The sequence below is a fragment of the Diceros bicornis genome, chromosome 10 (assembly GCF_020826845.1).
Source record: "Diceros bicornis minor isolate mBicDic1 chromosome 10, mDicBic1.mat.cur, whole genome shotgun sequence".
NCBI classification, from domain to species: Eukaryota; Metazoa; Chordata; class Mammalia; order Perissodactyla; family Rhinocerotidae; genus Diceros; species Diceros bicornis.
This window is the reverse complement of record NC_080749.1, coordinates 16,107,305-16,127,837: the sequence shown is the minus strand read 5'-3', so window position 1 is coordinate 16,127,837 and position 20,533 is coordinate 16,107,305.

The window sequence follows — 20,533 nt, the reverse complement described above, 5'->3', positions numbered from 1 at the left end:
TACTTAAATAATGAGGCTTTTCTGGGGACAGCAGGGCAGAGTTCCCAAGCTGATCCATAAATGGCTTGAGGGAGCAAGGAAAGGCACTGGCTTGGGGTGTTTATTGTGGTTGGGGTTGCAGCTGTGGTGAGGGTTCCCATAGGTGGCTTCAAAGGAGGGAGCACTCAGACTTAGCTTGCTCAGAAGTGAGGCAGACGGGGAAGAAAGAAGGATAAGGCTTAAAAGACATCTTCAGTTAAACATCAAAAAATGGAGTCAGACTTTTTATTTACAAAGTCTGTAACTTCTACTAATTTTATGTCCTAGATGTCGTGGAATCTTATCTAGCCAATGTTTGTGGTTAGTAATGAGCTTGAACTTTTCTATCCTCTCTTGAGTATGCCTGTCTCCTTAATAGCTGGCTGCTGGCTGCCAATCACACTCAATTAAAAAGTCTCCTTGAGTAAATTGACCAAACTAGTCCTGGGAAACAAGGTAAAGATAAATTGTCCATCTATCCCAGGCTGCACCCCCGCTCCTTCTTATATTGAAGTGATTGTCTCTTTTGACAAACAGAGATTTCTCTGTTTGGGGATTGTTTGGGGAGACTTTTGGGATCAGGCCTTCTTGTACCCCAGTCGTAAACCCTGTCAGGATTTTAACTTGACTATCTCTGCCAGAACTAATGTTAGAACTGGGGATAGAAAATCTAACTCTTCCAATCCTGAAACGCTTAAAAATATTGAAGTTTCATCAACATGATTGAAGTCTGTGGACAGGAAAGGCACCTCATAGCAAAGTTGTAGATCTTCCTCTCCTGTCAGACAGACTGTTTCCAAAGCAGCATGTCCCTGTGATCAACAAACTTACTGAAGCTACTAGAAATAGCAATCGAGTGACACCATCCTGATGTTTGAGCCATGTTCTCTAGTGCTGCAGCCTTGCTAAACAAAAGGTCCATGTCCAAACATTCAGCCATAAATTAACAACTGTTTCACTAACACAGAACAGTCATCATCAATTTCTCACTTAGGCTACAGGAAAATTCTATGTCCTTCTCCTCTATATCTTAATTGAGGATAGTCTTCTTACAAAACTCTCCGTTTCCAGTATTAATTCCATATAAATTGGGATTTTTTTGCTTTTTTTATTTTATTTTTTTAATTTTTATTTTTGTGAGGAGATCAGCCCTGTGATAGCATCTGCCAATCCTCCTCTTTTTTTGCCAAGGAAGACTGGCCTTGGGCCAACATCCGTGCCCATCTTCCCCCACCTTATATGGGATGCCACTACAGTATGGCCTGCCAAGCAGTACATCGGTGCACGCCCAGGATCCGAACTGGCGAACTCTGGGCCTCCCCAGCAGAGTGTGCGCACTTCACCACCTGCGCCACCCGGCCGGCCCCGGGATTGTTTTGTTTTTAAGCATAGGAAACCCAATTCAAGCTAAATTAAAATGTAAAGATAATTTGATTGTATTAATTAATTGAAAGGGATTAACAGGTAGGGCAGGCTTCTGATGTATCAGATTCCAGCTCCATTTCTCTGCTATTTTCTTGACTCCTATCTCCTGAGGGTTGCCTTTTTCTGGGCACACATATGGCTGCAGAAGTACTAGGCCTTGTACTGTCCAAAGTAAGAAAGAATGTCATTTAATTTTTTTCTGTAATATTCCCATCAAACATTCTCAGGTTCACTAAGTTAAAACAATTTAGGTCAAGTGCCCATCCTGAATTGACAATTGTGGCCAGCATGGTAAGATGCATTGTGGGGATTAGCCTTGGTCACCTGCTCCATTTCTAGAACCTGAGATGAATTTTGCGACCTGGGAACCATATAAATCTCCAATAGAAATTGTAGAGGTGACCAATAGGTATATACTGTAGTCGGTACCCAATAAAAAATATCTGTCCAATAAAAAGCACATTTCCAGAATTTAAACATTTAATTGATTGGCATATTAAGTGGCATGGGACAGTAATAGTCTCCCACTTTGTTTCCAGTGTTTAATTACACAGGATCAACCTGTGCTAGGCAGGATCACCACTATGGCCCTGTCCTGAGGTGACTTCCACTGGGTCATGGGATTTTCCTTTATGCTTGTTGATAAAAGCATTCCATCTGCCTGGGGATAGACAAGACTTGTGCTAGGAAATTGAGTGGATGACCTTAACGTCTTTCTTGTCCATTCAGGGGTATGCATATTTCAATCACTATTACTCATTAATGTATAAAAAATTGTCTTCTGTGGTTTCCCATGACAACTTGTCATATTCAGTAATAACATTTTAATTCAAGCTGTTTTTCTTTTATCAAGTAGATTCTTCTAAGGAATTGTGCAAAGCTTTCAATTTTATAAGGTTGTGCGTTCAAGAAAGCTTTTTAAATAAAAATAGGAATAAACTCTTTTGAAAATTTATTCTAAAGTTATGTTCTTCTAAAATGGAGTCTTCTCTTTAATGATTCTCTCACTACTGGAATTGGGATAATTAGTTTAACTTTTGTACTTCTAAATCAGAGCCAACTAGATAAAATATATTTTTCTTTTTTCAAAAGCAAAGCTTGTTCATATGTAGATTTTTCCTGCTCTCTCATTTTGAAACCTTCTCTTTTCCATCATATCCAAGAAAATTAGTGACTTTATTTTTGCTACTCGATCAGCTCAAGTCACTATCTGCTGTGTCTCATTTAGGTTTGTACCATAAGAAGTATTATATTTCTCCATTTCAAAAATATTTCTATCCTGTGTTATTTTCCTTCTGTTCCTGCTATCTGATAGGAATTATCTGAAGAATAAACTCAAACAAAGGTATTCAAGGTTGAATCCCACACAAGGGAGCCACAAAGAAGGCCACTTGAAGGGGCTTCTTTTCCTCATTAGCACAAAGGGACCATCTGCTCCCCAAGCTGTGCATCCGTAGATTTGCATCTGTCCAGAATGAAGCGCCTTTTTCAGTTTGTCGAACTATATGTTTTCCTACAGTTTCAGGTTTAGTTGTACAATTTATTAGAGTTCCATATAAGTTAGGGATTTTATAGCAAGCAGTGGAAATTTTCTCTGGTTAATTTATAAAAAAGAAAAGGACTTTATTATAAATATATTGGAGTGGCTTATAGAATTATGGCACACTAAGACGTTCAGAAGGACGGGAACCAGGTCCCCACTGCAATATCAGCAGCAGGAAAAATATGGGCAACAGAATTAGCCAAGAGCTAATGTTTCCCTTCTTCTTTCATAACTAGTTTCAAATTCTCTGGGGAGAGTATGACTGACCCAGTTCGATCGCATGTTCATCCTGTAGCCCAGGATCAGAGGAGCAGGTCAGCCTGATTAAAAGTCTTATCAGGACTGCCTGAAGGAGTTCTTCATTAAAGGGAAGGGGGACCTTGATACCAAAAGAACGGGGAGGAAATGCAGAGTAAATTAGAATACGCACTTTTGGCGGACATGAAGATGCATGGCTCAGCTCATCCTTCAAGTAAGGGCTCATTGCCCAGCTCTGGGGAGTGCGGTTGGCAACCAACATCCAACTATTATCATCTCTACGTCCACCTCAGCTTTTGAGCTGTAGTCACTCAGAAGTGGCCATGACTCTCAGTGGCAAGGGAAAATCTTTTCAAAGGGAAGAGCTTTGAGGCTACATCTGGTCATCCACTTTGTGTGGAAAGAAGTGGCCCAGGGTTAGAATATGTACAGACTCATGGAAAGTTGCCAATGGTCTGCTTGGCTGGTCAGGGACCCAGAATAGAAAGGTTAAAAGATCAGAGACAAAAAGGTCTGGGTTCGAGACATATGGATGGGTCTATGGGAGTAGGCACAGTGTGAAGATCTTTATTTTCCACATTAGTACCCGGGAGAGAGCATCAACTAGAGAGACTCTACCAACTGGGTACACAAAATGACTTATTATTATGATGTTCCATCAGGTAACTGCTTCTAATTGGCCCCACTTCACAGCAAAGGAGGAGCGAGAGTGAGTCCATAAGCTTGGGATCCACTGGCTGTCTCATATACACCAATCAGAAGCAGCTACCTAATGGAACATCATAATGGCCTTTTGAAGACACAAGTGAAGTACCAGCTGGGAGGCAACACTCTGTGAGCCTGAGGTATCATCTTCTAAGAATTAGAGACCTCTCTATGGCATTGTGTCTCCAATGGAAAGAATACATAGTTCTGGGAATCAGGAAGTGGAAGCAGGAGTGGCCCCAATTACTATTATTCCTAATTCCAATGACACACTAGGAGACTTTGTGCTTCTCATTCCCTCAACTCTTGGCTCTGCAGGATTAGAGATCCTCATCCACAAAGGGGGTACACTCTTTCCAGTAGATACAATAAGTATCCTATTGAACTAAAAGCTATGACTACCACCTGGCATTTTGGACTCCTGTGTCCAGGGACCAGAAGACCAGAAAAGGAGTCACCTTCTTAGCGGATCACTGAACCTGATCAGTAGGAGAAGGTAGAGCAGCTGTTGTACAACAGGGGTAGTAAGGGATATGTGTGGAATAAGGGTTATCCTGTTGGGTGCCTCTTGGTACTCTCTTTCCCAATTGTAATTGTGAATGAATAAGTGCAGGACATTAACCTGAGAAGAATATAGTTGCCAGGAACTCAGATCCCTCAAGATGAGGTTTTGGGACCACCATAAGGTAAGTTACCCACTGAGACCTGCAGAGGTGATAATTGAGGGGAATGGGAATTTGAAATGATGCAGGAGAAACGAGATGGATTAGTATCAGTTGCAGCCCTGGGATGGGGATAGGGAAGGGGGATGCAATTCCAGGCACTGTCTTCGTTTTCTAAATTTCCTCCCACAAGTAGCTGTTTTCCAGTAGTAGTAGCTATAGAGAAGTGAATCCATAGGGTAGAAAAGATGGATTGTGGCAGACACAAGGAGATGTAACTCTCAAATCACCCTTCAAGGAAGGACTTGTTGCCCAGCTGTGTGTAGTTAGCTGGCAGCTTCCTGCTGTTAACCTCTTCAGGTGTGCCTCAGCTTTTGAGTTGAGGTCATGCTCTCCTCAGGGTGGCCTCAGCAAATGACTGGGCAAGATCGTGATACAAGGATATAGCAATTTCTACTCACTGCAGGATTACGCTAATATTTGCTCCCGAGTCTCCCCTGGGCTGGCAGAGATTTTGTTATATTTGCATCACAGTCTCTTGATGCCCCCTTTCCAATTCTCCCTTTTGCTTTCATAGATGTTACCCCTCCATAAACTTGTTGCCCTTCTAACTGCATCTCAATGTCAACTTCTGTAGAACCCAACTGACAAGCCATTAAAATCCTTTTTACTTGTTCTTTTTAAAAACATTTCCATAGGCAGCATATGTGTCAGAATAAGATAATCCTGACTCCCAGAAAATTGCAATTCCTGTTTGAGTGCTACACATTCTGATCTTGTGCCTTGGTTAGCCTGTAAACAATTTAACATTACTGTGAAATACCCCGTACAGCTTTGACAGTTTACACTGACTCACCCTGCGTCAGCATAGAAGCATCATGTTCATTTCTAGTGTCCAGTGTATAATGTTTACATACACTAGTTACCCAATAAAAATACAAAAGAATTCCATTTGTCATTCCGTATAAGCAGCATTGCCAATGCCCCAATACATGCCGATGTTTTCTTTTCCTTTAACTTTTGAAAGCACTTCTTGAGAACATTTAAAATAAATTTTCACATTCAAGCATTACTTACGGCTGATTCGGAGTTACCTCAGATGCTAAAATAACCTTTGTTGTAGTGGAAAGAACTCAAGTTTTTAGTCAGAATTACTTAGGTTGAATCCTGGGTTTGTCTTCCACCCACAATGTGATGTTAGGAAAGTTACTTAATCTCATTGTTCTTTAATTTTCTCATATGTAAAATGGAATAATTATAATACCTATCTTAAGTTTTTCCTCTGAGGATGAGTGAAGTATATAATGCCACCAGGGTATCTGGAACATAGAATTCAATCAAGAAACAGTCTTTTCAGAAGTTGTGTTAGGTGAGTAGGGTCCAGAATCTGGAAAAGGAAGAAACTAATCTGTTTAGCACCTAGCATGAGTCATGTCCTTGATTATTTGTATTTGCATGTGTATGTGATCCCATTTTTTCAATCTACGTAATAACTTTGTTAGTTAACTATACATACCCTTATTTTACAGCTGGGAAAATATAGGTCTCTGAAAGGTGAAACAGATTGCCCAATGTGATATAGTTCAGAAGGAGCAAGGATGGGAAAGTTATAGAATTGGCAACAAAGTCACTGATAAGAATTAAATACCAGAAGTGGAGGATAACACTAACGCTAGGTTGAGGTGTGGTTTTTTATCTCTTCTCACCCTGCTGTATATGGCGAACCAATGTTCTCCCGGTGTGCTTTCTGAGAAGTAGATTGAGCTTGTAAAGGCAACTTGCTAGTGGGTTTGAATGTAATCAATTGAGTGATTTTTACAAAATATTATTGCTTTTAGATACATACAAAAGATCAAAAGAACATGAAAAGATTAGTACACTAGAGATCTTACTGGGTCCACTTTCATGGTCAGATTTAACTTTTTGTCATTAGCCAATAGCTTGTTAAAAGTGGCTGTTGAGTGGATGCCAACTTCCTCACTGATGTACTTGCAGTTCCCAGATTGTGCCAAGCTCAGTCGGAGCTCCCCCTCTGCACATGGCTTACATCTGTGACTTCTCCTTGGAAAGACCTTTTCTTACTTATTTCCTTAGACAAGACTTATTCATACCTCAACACCAGCATCACCTCCTCTTAGAAACGTTCCTTGGACCACTATTCCACTCCCACTTTCCAAACCACCACATAATCACATTAGCTGGGTGCAATGCCTTTCTCACAGCATATCTTCATGACAGCATTTAATAAATTGTGTACAATTTAATGGATGGTTGTGCTTGAGGACAGGGAAGGTAGGAGCTCCATAGATGTTTATTAAAATGTACTTGGGGAGGAGGGGAGAACGACTCATTACTATTAAAACTGGCTAAGATTGGTTGGCTGGACTATCAAATCCAATGGTCTTGAACTACATTCTGTAGTGGACACATCTGTTTTCCATTTCTTTGTGACTCTCGCCCAATTTACCATTCTTGTGTGAAGAGGGGCCTGCACCTGCCCCTCTTCAGATGGCTGTCCAAGGGCTACTACATTCACTTTGCCTGCACTACCATAGAGACAAAAATACATGAAGGTTGAGCCCTTCTCATCTTCCTCCACCAGAGCCTTTAGCAGAGACAGACTGGAACCTGCGATGGAGTGGGAAGGCCCAGCTCCCTTGCCTTTAGTCACGACAAGATCTTAGCCCAGCCTGAGGCCGAGACTTGCACCTGAAATCATCGCATTGCTTGACTCTTCTCCTTCCTCCAGCTCAGATGACTCTGTAACCGGTTTCTTCCAGGAACATTTCAGCAATGAAACATTTGCATATGCAAACATGTCTCAAAGTCTGCTTATGGGGAAACCTATCTTGGAGACATAAATGGCCATTTAAAATTATTGTTTATTTTATCAAAACAATTCTCACATAAAGACTACAATAACAGGATAGCCTCATAATGAAAAGCAACAGTGACCACCCCTTCTTCCCCTTTCTCTCCTCGTGGACTCAATGGCTATCATTTTGTTTTACGCTTAATTTTATTGTGTTTTTTTTTTTCATATCACTAAGTAATGTACTGCTCTTACTTCATATATCATATTTAGCTATCATTTACTTCCTGGAAATAAGAAAAGAGATTAGGAAATAGCTCATATGTTTACGTGTGACCTCCCCACGCAGGGCCTTCACCCACATCCATTCAAGAGGGTTTTTTGTTTGTTTTTAACCCATGGTTCTATTTTGTCATGTCTTCAACTTCAAGCAAGGCACTTAAACTGCTCTCTCTCCATTTCTTAAAAATGTTCAAGATCATTCATTCATAGAACACCCTTTTCTTCAAGAGGTATCCCTCCCAGACTCTCTTGTGCTGCAGTGTAGACTTTCCAGGCCTGTCTCACAGCTGTCATCATAGGACGGACTTTTCTTGCTCTTTTGAGTCTACCTCTTCCTTTTAATTGGATCCATCTCTTATCTTACTAGAACATATCCTCCGCTAATTTCCTACATGTGCATAGAAGGTAATTCTTTGAGTCTTTTCATGATAAAAATGTCTTTATCCTATATTCTCACTTTATTGTAGCTTGCCAAAGTATTCTATTCTAGGTTGAAAATCTTTTTCTCTCATAATTCTAAAGATACTTTTTCATTGTCTTCCTACATTCATTGTTACTAAGAAGAGGCTGAGGCCACTCTATATTTCATACCTTTGTTACTGACCTATTTTTTTTTTTTCCGTTTTGATGCTTTAAGGGCCTCTACTTTATCTCTAGCATTCTACAACTTAAAATTGATACATCCAGATTTCTGAATTTATTTTCATACATATTGCTTGGCACTCATTATATACTTTTTATTTGAGTGCCCATGTGTCCTTTCTGATGTGGAAAACTTTCTTAAATCTTTTCTCTTAATAATTTTCTCCTCCATCATTTTTTTCTATTCTGGCTTTCTGGAACTCCTATATGTTTCTCAACTGGTCCTCTTAGTTTTTTATCTCTTTCCTCATTTTCTGTATCACCTTTTTCTTTTATCCTCTGGGACATTTCTTCACCTTAATCTTCTATTTCATCTATTCTTTGTTTTATTTTGGCAATGAAATTTTAATATCTAGTTCTGTGATTTGTCTGTTTCATAATATCCTGTTCTTATCTATACCTAAAATGTATACATTTCCCTGAAGCTATTTTATTAAACTCTTTTTCTTTCATTCTGTTTAATTAGCAGTTCCTTTCATCTTATCGGATTTCTTCAAAAGTCTGTGGATTCTTCATTTTGGATTTATATGTATGTGTGGACCAATGCAAAGCCAAGTTGGTCACTCTTTGTAGATAGACTGTTGACAGGCAGGTTCAGGGGTGAAGCTGGCTGCTGTGTTGGGAAAGCTCTTAACATCAGATTAAGGAGAGCTCTCCTCAGGGGTGCATTGTTCTCCCTAGACGTTAAATACGCGTCTGTGCAGAAGAACATTTTGTCTAGACACAGATAGCAGACTGCAAGACAGCAGGGTGTGTTCTGTGTGTTCACATGAAATGAACTACTCCCACGTACTTGTGTTCTATCAGAAATATAACCTAAGCCTGAATGCTCATTCTTGCCCTCATTGTAGCCCAGTTTCTAAATGTAAAGTGTCCCTGAAGCTCTGCCAACAGACAAACACCACGTGTAGACCCTGTACACATGGCCAAGGTTGAGGCTGCACCCCTCAACATTCCTTCACGCCCTTTCCATCTTCCAATAGTTGCTGAAACTTCCTATCCGTGGATCACTCCTTTCTCATTCTCTTTGCTATAGGTTTATGCCATTTTATAAATTCCTTTGTTATCTTTTATGGAATACTGAGAGAGAGAAGAGATTGTATGGTAGTGTTTTTATCTGCCTGCTTTTACTTCTAGAAATTTACTTCTAGAAATTACATCATTTGCAAAATAATGAAGGACATCTTTTGTTCCTGTTTTTTTTTTCCTCTGATGTTTATTATGATTTTCTATGTAGTGACATTATTTTTTTTATTGTTTACTTGGACTACATGTTTATCAAATACTGACGAACTGGAAATATATTCTCTGTGCGTATCTTGCACATCTGAAATGTATGATACGTTGCAAGGTGGAACCACATTTAACTAACTCGAATCTTCTAATTACTGATAAACAGAACACTGTGAGGTGTCAGACACAAAGTACTAAGGCAACTTTATGTTTTTTTCCCATGCTGTAAATCTTATCACAACACTCACTAATAAGTATTTTGGAAAGATTTATTTTAAAAGTATTTTATAAATTTGTTTCCTAAAAATATAGGCTTATAGAATATCTAAATAGCTGATTATAGCAATTTATTGTTTTAGTTGGGTTTTCTTGCACTGGCCCACCTGGCTATCCGTGTGTAGTTGTACTTACGAGTATTGAGCTACAAAGCAAGAAGACAATTTCCATTCTTCTTTTGGTGGTTTGGATTTCCGAGAAAGACAAATAAAAGATAGGAACACAAAGCTTGGAGTAAGGAGAAAAGTAGGCAGACAAAATCAGAGAAATAGTAGATCTTTACCGGAATAGGTTAGCAACCACTTAAATACTAAACTCAAAGATCAAAGGAAGAAATTCACCAAAAATAAATTTAACCTCATCACTGTAAACACACAGCCACAACACAAGATAGAATAAGGTATAACAAGAGCAACTTAGAAGGGGAAGAGGAAAGTGACTGAATTGACTTAGTATAAGGAAATAGGAGGCTATCAGATAATGGACTATCTCATACAGAAGATTTTTCGCCCAAACCTCAAGGTAACCACTAAACAAATAATCAAATTAAAACCACATATGATAAACAAAGAGAAAACTAGAAGAATCATAAGACAGAACAACCAAACTGAATTGGCAGTCCAAAACAAATGGGACAAGAAACAAAGGAAATGCAAAAGAACCAGAAAATAAGTGACAAAACAGCAACATTCAACCCTCATATTTCAATAATTACCCTAAATGTAAATGGATTGAACTCTCCAATCAAAAGATACAGAGTGGCAGGATGGATTAAAAAGCAAGACCCAACAATATGCTGCCTTCAGGAAACACATCTTAGCACTAAAGACAAGCACAGGCTCAGAGTGAAAGGATGGAAGACAATACTCCAAGCTAATGGCAAACAAAAGAAAGCAGGTGTTGCCATACTCATATCAGACAAAGTAGACTTCAAGATAAAACAGGTTAAGAAAGACAAAGAAGGGAAATATATAATGATAAAAGGGACACTCCATCAAGAAGACATATCACTTATAAATATATATGCACCCAACATAGGAGCACCAATGTACATAAAACAACTATTAACAAACCTAAAAGGAGAAATCAACAACAACACAATAATAGTAGGGGATCTTAACACCCCACTTACAGCAATGGATAGATCATCCAGACAAAAAGTTAATAAAGAAATATTAGACTTAAATGAAAAACTGGACGAGATGGACCTAGTAGACATATACAGAGCACTCCACCCAAAAACAGCTGACTACACATTCTTCTCAAGCGCGCATGGAACATTCTCTAGGATAGACCATATGTTGGGAAACAAAGCAAGCCTCAATAAATTTAAGAGGATTGAAATCATAACAAGCATCTTTTCAGACCATAAGGCTATGAAACTGGAAATGAACCAGGAAAAAAAAACTGGGAAAGTGACAAAAATGTGGAGATTAAACAACATGCTACTGAACAACCAATGGATCATTGATGAAATTAAAGGAGAAATCAAAAACTATCTGGAAACAAACGAAAATGATAACATGCCATATCAAACCATATGGGATGCAGCAAAAGCGGTCCTGAGAGGGAAACTCATAGCGATACAAGCCCACCTTAACAAACAAGAAAAAGCCCTAATAGGCAACCTTAAATTACACCTAACAGAACTAGAAAAAGAAGAACAAACAAAGCCCAAAGCCAGCAGAAGGAGAGAAATAATAAAAATCAGAGCAGAAATAAATGATATTGAGACCAAAAAAACAGTAGAAAGGATTAATGAAACAAAGAGTTGGTTCTTCGAGAAGATAAACAAAATAGACAAACCCTTAGCCAGGCTAACTAAGAAAAAAAGAGAAAAGGCTCAAGTAAATAAAATTAGAAATGAAAGAGGAGAAATTACAACGGATACCATGGAAATACAGAGGATTATAAGAGAATACTATGAGAAATTATATGCCAACAAATCGGACAATCTAGAAGAAATGGATAAATTCTTAGACTTATACAACCTCCCAAAATTGAACCAAGAAGAAATGGAGAATCTGAATAGACCAATCACAAGTAAAGAGATTGAAATAGTAATCAAAAACCTCCCAAAAAATAAAAGTCCAGGACCAGATGGCTTCTCCAGTGAATTTTACCAAACATTCAAAGAAGATTTAATACCCATCCTCCTCAAACTATTCCAAAAAATAGAGGAAGATGGAACACTTCCTGAATCATTCTACGAGGCCAACATCACCCTGATACCGAAACCAGACAAAGACAATACAAAGAAAGAAAATTACAGGCCAATATCGCTGATGAACATTGATGCAAAAATCCTCAACAAAATATTGGCAAACCGAATACAACAATATATTAAAAAGATCATACACCATGATCAAGTGGGATTTATACCAGAGACGCAGGGATGGTTCAACATCCGCAAATCAATCAACGTGATACATCACATCAACAAAACAAAGAATAAAAACCACATGATCATCTCAATAGACGCAGAGAAGGCATTTGACAAGATACAACATCCATTTATGATAAAAACTCTCAATAAATTGGGAATAGAAGGAAAGTACCTCAACATAATAAAGGCCATATATGACAAACCCACAGCTAACATCATACTCAACGGGGAAAGACTGAAAGCCATTCCTCTGAGAACAGGAACGAGGCAGGGCTGCCCACTCTCACCACTCCTGTTCAACATAGTACTGGAGGTTTTGGCCAGAGCAATTAGGCAAGAAAAAGGAATAAAAGGAATCCAAATAGGTAACGAAGAAGTGAAACTCTCACTATTCGCAGATGACATGATTGTATATATAGAAAACCCTAAAGAATCTGTTGGAAAACTGTTAGAAACAATCAACAACTACAGCAAAGTTGCAGGGTACAAAATCAATCTACAAAAATCAGTTGCATTTCTATATGCTAATAATGAACTAACAGAAAGAGAGCTCAAAAAGATAATACCATTTACAATTGCATCAAAAAGAATAAAATACCTAGGAATAAATCTTACCAAGGAGGTGAAGGACCTATACAATGAGAACTACAAGACATTATTGAGGGAAATCCACGATGACATAAAGAAATGGAAAGATATCCCATGCACGTGGATTGGAAGAATAAACATAGTTAAAATGTCTATATTACCTAAAGCAATCTACAGATTCAATGCAATCCCAATCAGAATCCCAATGACATTCTTCACAGAAATAGAAAAAAGAATACTAAAATTTATATGGGGCAACAAAAGACCCCGAATAGCTAAAGAAATCCTAAAGAAAAAGAACAAAGCAGGAGGCATCACAATTCCTGACTTCAAAACATACTACAAAGCAATAGTAATCAAAACAGCATGGTACTGGTACAAAAACAGACACACAGATCAATGGAACAGAATTGAAAGCCCAGAAATAAAACCACACATATACGGACAGCTAATTTTCGACAAAGGTGCTAAGGACATGCAATGGAGAAAGGAAAGTCTCTTCAATAAATGGTGTTGGGAAAACTGGACATCCACATGCAAAAGAATGAAAGTGGACCATGTGCTATCGCCATACACAAAAATTAACTCAAAATGGATCAAAGACCTGAAGGTGAGACCTGAAACTATAAAACTCATAGAAGAAAATATAGGCAACACACTATTTGACATTGGGTTTAAAGGAATCTTTTCAGATGACATGCCTACCCAGACTAGGGAAACTAAAGAAAAAATAAACAAGTGGGACTTTATCAGACTAAAGAGCTTTTATAAGACAAATGAAATCAGAATCAAGATGAACAAACAACCAACCAGCTGGGAGAGAATATTTGCAAAACATACATCTGACAAGGGGTTGATCTCCATAATATATAAAGAACTCACACAATTGAACAACAAAAAAACAAACAACCCGATCAAAAAATGGGCAGAGGAAATGAACAGACACTTCTCCAAGGAAGATATACAGATGGCCAATAGGCACATGAAAAGATGCTCAACATCACTAGTCATCAGGGAAATGCAAATCAAAACAACACTAAGATACCACCTCACGCCCGTTAGAATGGCTATAATCACCAAGACAAAAAACAACAAATGTTGGAGAGGATGTGGAGAAACAGGAACCCTCATACACAGCTGGTGGGAATGCAAATTGGTGCAGCCTCTATGGAAAACGGTATGGAGATTCCTCAAAGAATTAAAAATAGAGATGCCCTATGATCCAGCCATCCCACTACTGGGAATCTATCCAACGCACCTGAAATCAACAATCCAAAGAGGCTTATGCACCCCTATGTTCATTGCAGCATTATTCACCATAGCCAAGAAGTGGAAGCAACCTAAGTGTCCCTCGACTGACGATTGGATTAAGAAAATGTGGTATATATATACAATGGAATACTACTCAGCCATAAAAAAAGACAAAATCGTCCCATTTGCAACAACATGGATGGGCCTGGAGCGTATTATGTTAAGTGAAATAAGCCAGAAAGAGAAAGACAAACACTGTATGATCTCACTCATATGTGGAATATAAACAAACACATGGACAGAGAAAACTGGACTGTGGTTACCCGGGAAGTGGGGGTGGGGGGTGGGGGATGGGCACAAGGGGTGAAGGGAGTCATATATGGGGTGAAGGACAAACAAAAATGTACAACCCAAAATCTCACAATGTTAGAAACCATTAAAATATCAATAAAAATGTTAAAAAAAAAAAAAAAAAAAAAAAGTATTTTATAAATTTGTTTCCTAAAAATATAGGCTTATAGAATATCTAAATAGCTGATTATAGCAATTTATTGTTTTAGTTGGGTTTTCTTGCACTGGCCCACCTGGCTATCCGTGTGTAGTTGTACTTACGAGTATTGAGCTACAAAGCAAGAAGACAATTTCCATTCTTCTTTTGGTGGTTTGGATTTCCGAGAAAGACAAATAAAAGATAAGCCTATAGGTACTATGTAAAAAGATTTTTCTACTGTGAAAATTAAATTTAATCCTTTCCTCATTTTCTTTTCAAATCTTTAGCTTTGACCTTGTGAAACTTCTTAATCTCTACGAATTTTCATATTTTTCATCTTTAAATTGAGAAAATTAGAATAGATCAATAGTTAAACATTTTTTTCCAAACCCTTTTGTTAAAAACAGTATTTTACAGAAGTCCAACATCTTTTTTTAATCAGATAAAAGCCAAGCTCCTCTGGTTGAGACTGAGTGAGAGGGAGCTGGGAGAGAACTGGAGCCCAGCTCTTCAGCCTTTACCTCACCCCAAATGACAGCTTCAGGGTGCCTCTCCTGAACCTTAGGGTGCTAGGGAAAAGGGCTCACATATATAATGTCCAAGTATGCTTCAGTGTTGAAATTTATGTGACACTGTGACACAGAGTGATGAGTTTTTGGGAAAAGAGAGGATGGGAAAGTCTTACCACCAATGGAAACAGAAAAGTATGAAAGTGGAGAGGAGCAGAATTTGCCACCACTAAATGTATCTCTTTGGCATGAAGATTAATTTAGCCCAATTATGTTTAAGAAACAAAAGACTCAGGAAGAACTTTTACTGCCCCCTTAACTGCCTAAAAAAATTTAGATAAAGGACCTGTTCCAGAAAGAAGAACTATCACCAGAGATACATACAAAGAAAATGAGCTGGGTGTGGTCAACCGGGGAAACTTAGCAAGGCCTGTTTGAGCAAAGTCCTCTTTGTGTCCCATTGTCTCTACATGGCATGGCAAGCATTTGTTTACCAAACATTTGCTTTTCCTGTCTTCCTGTGAAGTGTCTTCCTCCCCTTTGAAGTCCTAGATCTCTATTCCCTTTTCCTTAGCTCAGGACAGGTATATAAGCCTCAATTGCCTGGCCCTCAATTGGGTCTTGTATTCTTATGGAACCGCCCTATACACAAAATAAAATTTTATTTTCTCCTCTTAATCTGTCTCATGTCAAGTTAATTCTTAGACCAGCCAAAATAACTTAGAAGGGTAGAGGAGAAACTTTTCCTCCCTGATAGAAGTGACCACTCATGCTTCATTTCCATGGATGTTTTCTTTTGGAGCTTCCTGTAACTAAATCTACCTGTGTTTCTCATTCCTATATTTGTACAAGATTGGTACAAGATTTTCTAGGACCGAGCGATTTTTCTCATAATGACATGAATAACAATTTTTATATTTTTATGTCATTTTAGAGAAAGAAGCTCAAAGATCAGAATGCTTTTTCCCCCAAGAAAGCTATATTTTTGGTTCTGAAATGATAGACAAGATGAAGTTCAACCCCACACCTATTCAGCAGTAGGCTTCTCCAGTCCACAAACATCCTCTTACTTCTCATTTCCTTTTGCAATTATTAATTAAGTAACTCGGGGAACCTCGAACACACATTGCCTTATAAGGCAAGGTGCTTCTTTAAACTTCTTGACGTCAGGTATTTTGCCTCTTTCCTATTTGAATTCTATACAATATTTAGAGATGCTTCACACATAAAATGAGCTCAATCAATATCTGTCTTTGTTGTAAGAGTAGATGAGAGGGTATCATGATTGACAGAATTGCTTCTGTACGGGATTTCTAACCTTTTGGCTTATGCTTAGATCTATTTGAACTCAGCAATATGATCTTGATCATGAAAAAATATCTGGTGAATAAATCCCAGAAGTTTGATAAGGACACATTTATTGTTAAAGTACAATTACTTTAATGATAAGTTAATCAATTAACAATTGACTTTGTCAACAATAAGTAGAGTGACAAAGAATGAATTATAACAATTAAAAGTTGAATTCGTCTATTTTTCTGCTAATGTGGCCTGAGCTATGATTATAGGTTAAGATAGGAATGGTGGAATTGTAAACAATGTAAAAAATATGAAGCAATAAAGTTGTTTGAAATGTAGAAATGATTTTTAAAGTTCTCTTGTATGAAAATCTTTTTAGTTCACATGAGACATTTTGGAAAACAGTGTTCAGTGTTTAAAAGTTGCATTTCATTGAGCATGAAAATACACGTTTCAGTTTGATGTGGTAGTGTGCTGGGTTGAGTCTTTTGAGATCAAAGATCAAAGGAGGCACAAATCTGCTAAATGAAAAATGCAATAAAGCCTTAGTATAAATCTGAATATATCTTGATACACTTCATAAGTTCTGAGTCTATTTGGGATGTAAGAATTTTTCCAGTCTCTCAAAAATTCATGTTGCAGAAGGCAATTTTATCCAAATCATAAATCCCTACATCAACGTTTTAGAGTTCCCAATTATCCAAATATTCATTCCTCCAGAGATAAAAACATGCAGTTGGTAAATGTTCGAAAGAATCCAATTTTAAAAGTTGAATCTTAGAGGTGACAAAATACTAGGTACAACATCTAGTATCAATCACATCTTGATGCCAAAACAATGGTGATTCAGAGCATTATGCACACTCAAGGATGAGCATCTCAAATCATGCACCATAAAATGTATCATTAAGGTTTGTATTTTTCATGAAAATGTCAGCCATTCTCTAGGTCTATATTGTCATAATAAGCTTGCCAGGGAGCTGCAAACTGAAACAGAAAATCCAGGGAAAGAAATACGATTTTCTATGATTGTATTTTCTGTTATAAATTGAACACTAAAAATGAGAGGTTATTTTTTTCTTAGTCCCTAGAGTGTTTTCTGAAAATGCAGATAAAACGTCAAGTTTTCTGCTCTCAGCTGGTATTTTATACCGCTCTTCTCCACTGCTAGAAGAGAGGGATCCCTGCCGCCAATCTTCTATTGTTTTCACTTCCAGATGTAGGATACTAGAATGATCATAAGGAACTCAAGCTGGGTTTCTCCTAAGAGAGAGCAACACCAGAGGAAAGTCAATCTCATCCTTCCTGTCAACATCCCTTATCCCTGAGTGGGAGGAAATGGGGGCGTTCTCTCAGTGACACGTGTCTCCATTTTACGGTGGGCCTCGAGTTCTGGGAAAAACAAAAGTGCTTGCCTGGAAACCACTGAGGAGCCTGCCGTAGATCCTAGGAATCATGAAAAACGCTGTGTTAGCAAATGGCTGCCTTACGGCACTTATGCCGATTCAGTCTACGGTTACTGGGTTACTGGTTATCTATTATGTACTGCAATATTTGTTCTACGTCTTTTCACTGGAGTCACTATTTTGTTCTGACACTGACTTGAATCGACTTCTCTCTATCTTCCTTTATTCAGTGCTGTGAGCCTTCAGAAGAGGAAAAGATCGCTTCCAGAGGGAGGAAACTTCATTTTTTCCAAAGCGGGTACTAAATCTCCTATTGTATGCTGCTTTTCTAGACAGTAAGGGTTCAAAGAACAAGACACAGCTTTTCCTCTGGAAGTGCCCAGTCTAGTGTGAACCAAGGGAGAGTTAAGTATGAGAGAACATTTGAGCTGAATCTGGAAAGATAGTGACTTAGTTCCTGGGGCTGCTGTAACAAAGGATCACAAACTAGGAGGTTAAAAACAACAGACATGTATTCTCTCTCAGTTCAGGCTAGAAGTCCAAAATCAAGGTGTTGGCAAGGTTGGTTCCTTCTTGGGGGCTCATAGGGAGAGTCCGTCCCTTGCCTCTCTCCTAGCTTCTCATGGTTGCTTGCATTCTCTGGCGTTCCCTGGCTTTTGGCAGCATATCTCCAACTTCTGTCTCCATCTGTGTTTGTCTCTGTGTCTCTTCTCTTCTCTTTTTTTTTTTGCAAGGAGGACTAGCCCTGAGCTAACATGCAACGCCAATCCTCCCCTTTTCTCTTGAGGAAGACTGGCCCTGGGCTAACGTCCGTGCCCGTCTTCATCTGCTTTATATGGGACGCTGCCACAGCATAGCTTAGAAAGCCGTGTGTTGGTGCGCGCCCGGGATCCGAACCTGCGAACCCCGGGCCGCCACAGCGGAGCACTCGCACTTAACTGCTGCACCACCGGGCCGGCCCTTCTTCTCTTCTTATAAGGACACCAGTCATATTGGATTAAGGGACTCCTATTCCAGTATGACCTCATCTTAACTAATTACATCTACAACAACCCTATTTCCAAATAAGGTCACATTGAGAGTTTCTGGGAAGGACCTAAATCCTGGAGAGAAACTACTCAACCCAATACTGATGGATAGGATTAATGTAACTGGAAATGCAAGAAAGAATTTTTATCTAATTATCTTTTTCAATGAGTATTTGAGTATCTCCCTCAGTCCAGATGTAATGGTAAAGTATGAAGGTAAAGAGAGAGAGATGGTCACTATAGTCAATGAAGAGAGATATATTTCCACTAGATATCTGTGGGGCATGTGTGATTCTTTAGCAATGTTCTACCACACCTGGGGTAAAGCATTCACCCTACAGGTTGAGGCTGATTGATAAAGGGATTCCCAACCTCTGGGCTGCACTCATCTGGAAATTAGCTTCTGTAACAAAGAGCTAGGAGATAAAAAATGCTGACATCTGTTCCTTTCTAGGGAGATACTGTGGCCCCTCACTGGGAGCTTGGAGGAGAGAAATTATAATCTTCTTGGCCACATCCTCCCAGAGAAGAGCTTCTGTTATGCTCAGGTGGGGATGAGGAGGGAGGGAGGGAGCAGGTTACACCTCAAGGTCCAGAGACTCCTAGTTCTTATTGAGATTTAGCAGATTTTCTTGAATAAATGCTTCTTCATCTCCTGCATGCCCTTAGGGCATCTTTCAAAGACTTTAAGAGGTTATTGTTTGTTTTGTTTTATAATAATCACGAGTTATGGTTGTTTCACTGGTGAGCATGTCTGCAGAACTCCTTATGGTGCCATTCCTGGAGTGGAATCTCTGCATAATTTTATGTGCCTTTGCATATCTTCACCTCTATCCTACTTTGCAGTGATTGCAGTAACAAGACACCATAATGACAAAACAGAGTACGAAATGTGATCAGGGAGATGCACGGTACTCTTGAAGCAACTAAGACGGGTATTCTCTAAGAATTACTAAAAAAGTGTTTATCTAAACTGGGATTTTATTTTCTTTACATCGCTTACCACTCTGATGTCTGATTTATTTAGTACTTTTTTCATATTTGCTACTCCCAATATAAAGAGTAGCTTGTTGAGCGTAGGGACACTTTCTCTCACACCAGCAAGTGGAACTTCACCTGCCACATTATAGAAACATGATAAATAATTGTTGACTCGCTGACAAGTGTGATTGTAATTAAGATGGGAATAAGTGAGCAGATTTGAGATATATTTCAAATATAAATTTTGAAAGAATTTGCTGGTATGTGTTACATGAGGAGTCAGGAAGAGAGTTTCAAGGAAATAGGACAGGTGGCTCTATTCACAGGAATGGGGAAGACAGGCAGCCCTTCAGCACTGGCATGGAACACAGGGGATCTGAGTTAAATGCTTAGATCTGAGTCTTTGTGCCTCATTTTCCACATCTGAAGGTATAGTTACAGGAAATGTAATTGTCAAAATTCCTTCAAATGCTAAGATTTTGTTACTGAGTTAGTGCTTATTTGTCTAAAGGAAAATGGGTAGTTTGTCATTAGCTTTCTTGGATTAAAATACTTGACAGTAGAGATATGAATGCTTAGTTTAAGATCATGCATATCTTTAGTTCAATAATGAGGAAATTAAAGGGTTATAGTCTCAGAGTACTAAATACCCTTCTTTTCTTTTGGACGGGGGGTAAAAATCAAACCTACATAATTGAAATTTTTACTTGCTATCTTTCTTAGAAAATCTCAAGCCCCT